At 46.0% G+C, this 4171-nt stretch overlaps 1 pseudogene; it reads left to right on the top strand.

Annotated features, from left to right (window-relative positions):
• Positions 1-2461: 2461 nt before the first annotated feature.
• On the top strand, positions 2462-2581 carry LOC136642786 (5S ribosomal RNA; annotated as a pseudogene).
• The last annotated feature ends 1590 nt before the right edge of the window (positions 2582-4171 follow it).

The following is a 4171-nucleotide window of genomic DNA, read 5'->3' as shown; positions in this document are numbered from 1 at the left end:
CTCTTGACCTTGCAATATTTCTGGAAGTTTGCTGAGTGTTCTGTTATAGGCTTGACTTCTCACAGAACTTCATTTCCCAGAGTTCTCCTGGGTGAGAGGGAATGGCTTTGAAATCTGTTTAATAAGTCTAGAGTTAGGTACGAAGGTGCTTGCTAACCTCCCCCTTGCCAGCCCAGGACAAATAGCTATATTACATGCTGTCCAGCCTGTTTGACATTCAAAGCCCCAGTCAAAATTCAATACGTTGTGCACTAATCCTTCCAAGAAGCAGTTTCCAAGGCAGCTGTTGGCATTAACAAATGGTCTTTTCCTGCCAGCGTACGAATGTCACTGAAGGATTTTCTCTGTATTACTACAAGGTTTCTGGGAAGCCACAGCCGGATTTCTGTTCTACTGGCCTGTGTCACCAACATTAGTCATATCGAGGCAGCCATTGTTTTGGTGGCTGTCTTGGCACAGTGTTGCTCCCCAGCTTTTGTTTCCACTTGGGATGGCCTCGGCTCTTCTCCCGCTGCATTGTAGAAAAGTGCAACGTTAAATGAAACCTTTCCTTTCCTATCTGTGTGAATGACAGCAAACTTCCCAAAGCTGGAGGTGATATTTACCCTGATTATCTCAGGGTAAATAATACATCTCTTTAAAGCAGTGGTGCTTAAACTTACCCTGGTCACAGTGCCCTTAGTGTAGCAGGAATTTTCCTGGCACCCTGTTGTGGCAGTGCTATTCCACAAGAGCATGAGGCAGCCACCAGCAAACAACCCCCCCCCCCCAAGATTGTGTGATATCTTGCGTGATCTCAGCCCAGCCAAGAAGATGGTACTGGGAGTGTCAGCACCCCTGTGAGTTCGCCATGGTGCCCTGGGTGGTCCTGCAATGCACATTTTGGGAACTGCTGCTTTAAAGTGTTGTTATACTTGTAGACCCCAATCATATTCCAAGCAGTTCTGCGAGTATGAAACTGCCCACTGTACACTCAGAGTGAGGCCTGAAAGAGATCTCAGATGTACAGCCAAATGCATGGAGGACCTGAAAATATTGGATTCCCAGTCACATGGGGAAGAGCCCTCCATGTATGCAGTTGTATACATGGGTGTGTTCTGCTCCCCACAAAATGCGTTCATACAATACCTGAACAGGGCTGTTTGCATAATCTAAACTGTGGCAAGGGATTTAAGAGTGCAGAATTTCCCAGTCTAATTTTATGGTAGGCCAGTTCAACAGATCAATTTTAGTTCTCTCTTATTCATGGAATAACATCTCTGGTAGCATCATTTATGTAATTTGATGTGCCAGGAGCTTGCTTTTTTCTTAGAAGAATTCTACACAGTCTGGTTTACTACATGGGCAGCCCAATCCTATTCCCAGTAGTGCCACTGGGTGCAGCGATGCCAAAATGGCTACTGCTGCACCCAGTGGCACTACCAGGGCCACTGGAGGTCTCCTCAGAGGAGAGGGACTTTTGTCCCCTTCCACTGGGGAAAGCCCCAAGCCCCACAATGGGGCTTCTCAAGTCTGCACTGGCTATCTTGCTGTATCTTGTACAGTGGAGCAGGGCTTACCACAGACCAGGTGGCATCCATTTGGTGATGTGTGCAGTGAAGACTGGTGCTGGGCCAGTGCTCACTCCTCTCTGAGTGTCATGGATGTGCCTTACGGCACATTTGCAACACCCAGTGCCAATACTGGAGCTCAGTGCTGGTGCTAGAGGCCATAGCATTGGGCCGTTAGTTAATTGTTCGCACACACCTAATGAGTGACTGCCTTCAGTTGCAGTTGCTGCTGTTGAGTTAAATATTGCCAGGGACAGTTTCACAGAATGTTTAGTTGGCTTCACATTGGGAATCTAGGATTTACATCAGTTTGGTAACCATTGCACAGGCTGACCGTACCTAGTAGAGGCCTGTGTTACAGAGTCTTGTGCCTCTGCCTTTTCCTAAGCTGACTAGGGTGATGGCTTTGCTTTGAGAGTGGTCACAACATTGCAACATATGGACATGCATATGTAGCAAAGCAAGGAAAGGATCTGAAGAGTGTGTGGCAGCTGGTTGCCTTCAGGCCAGCCCTGCTAGCTAAGATGGAACTGTTTAGCCTTTCCCCCCCATCAATTCTGCCAACAGCTATCGAACATCCATATGTGCTAATGCAAGCTGGAGGGTGCAAAGATTCTGTGAAATGAGTTTTAAAAATCCATGAAGGAACTCGACTGATAGAAAGAGAATGCAGTTCACTCCTGGTTTTGATTCTTTACATGTTTGGTTTCCAAAACAAGGTTTTTGAATCTCATCAGTCAATTATAGAACAATTCAGCTGGAATGATTGATTTAAGTGAATAGAAACTCCCAAGGCCTGAATTACAGGATTTTCATTATGAGAAGTTACGTATTTTCATTTTAAGAGGTTATTGGCCTTGATATTCAAAAACTCAGTTGATGGATACAATTATTATTCAGAGGGAAAGGCAGGATATAACAACTGTTACCCTGCACATGCCCGATCTCGTCTGATCTCGGAAGCTAAGCAGGGTCAGGCCTGGTTAGTACTTGGATGGGAGACTGCCTGGGAATGCTGGGTGCTGTAGGCTTATACCATAGTCTTTTGAGACTGAAGGTTGCCAACCATCATCAAATCACTTACACAATTAAAATAAATGCAAATAATAAATAGGGCCAAATTAAACCTATTAGAAGTGTATTGGAATCCCATTTTTGGGATTCACTATGTCTTTTTCTTTGCAGAAAGCTGCTGCAGAGGCACCCAGTGCAGACCAGAACAGAATCATGGAAGTGTTATTCATTGGGAAACTGGCCCATAGGAAACAATGCAAATTGTGAATTCCCTAGAGCAGTGGTTCTCACACATTTAGCATCGGGACCCACTTTTTAGAAAAAGAATCTTGTCAGGACCCACCAGAAGTGATGTCATGACCGGAAGTGACATCATCGAGCAGGGAAATTTTTAACAATCCTAGGCTGCAATCCTGCCTGCACTTACCCAGGAGTAAATCCTATTTACTATCATTGTTAAAAGCATATACACAGTAGTCTGTTAAAAGTACAGGTCTATAACGTTTCCCCAAATGCAGTCACATGCTATGGTAGCATCGAGTCTAATTTATTAAGAATAAAATATTGAAATGAATGGGGACCCACCTGAAATTGGCTTACGACCCACCTAGTGGGCCCAGTTTGAGAAACACAGTTTGAGAAACACTGCCCAGAGACTAATCCTGAAATCTTCTGCACTGGCAGTACGAGCGTATTGCCAGTACTGGGTGTTGTAAACATGTTGTAAAGCATGTTTACAGCACCCTCTGTATTAGTACTGCTGGCATTGGCTCAGTACCAGTTGTCACTGAGCCCAGCGCTGGACAGGGAAGAGCTCTGGGTGGCAGTAAGGTTTGTCAGCATTTCAAGGGGGGGAGAGGGTGGAATGGGGGAGGAACTGGGACGAGAGGATGGTGGAACTGGCAGAGCCCAGCTCTGCTCAGTGTTGGACTGAAAAGTCTGACATGAAACTCCTCCAGTTGGTGCTGGCAAAATAGCCGGTGCAGTCTGCAAGGGAACCATTGCGGGGCTTGCGCCCATACCTGGGGGAAGGGAACAAATGTCCCTTTCCCCTGAGGAGACTCTGACAGCTGCCACAGAGCCCATAAAATGCAGTGGTAGCCATTTTGGCACAGCTGCTCCTCTGGGTGCCAGGCAGCTCAGGATTGGGTTGCTAGTCTTCTGCATGGTATGACATTTCAGGTGCAATGGTACTTGGTTTGAAAAAGACTTGTGAAAACATACGACTGTAGCATTCTGTAATTTTGTTTAATTTAGAAATGTAGAAGTAGAGTTCATTAGAGGCAGAGTCCCTACTATAAGGGAGCAGATCCCCGGAGGGAGGCCATACACAGCAAAGGGTGCTGTCAACTTCTAGCCAACACACAGGTCTCTCTCTGCCTCTGCCCTTTCTAGACATCATGAAGGGCTAAATAAACATGCATGGAGGGGGAATGGCATCACGGCTCCTTCCTGACCTACATGCATTCATACAATAAGTATATAGAACCCCACATATTGCACCCTGCATGTGCATGCACACACACAAAGAGTACGTCTCCCCTTCCCTGAACTGGAGGATTGCCTCCTAGAGGATTGACACAAGCTGGGATTAGTATCTCATTCAA

Source organism: Tiliqua scincoides, chromosome 2 (assembly GCF_035046505.1).
Source record: "Tiliqua scincoides isolate rTilSci1 chromosome 2, rTilSci1.hap2, whole genome shotgun sequence".
Lineage (NCBI taxonomy): Eukaryota > Metazoa > Chordata > Lepidosauria > Squamata > Scincidae > Tiliqua > Tiliqua scincoides.
The sequence above is the reverse complement of the archived record's forward strand: the minus strand, read 5'-3'. Positions and strand labels throughout refer to the sequence as shown.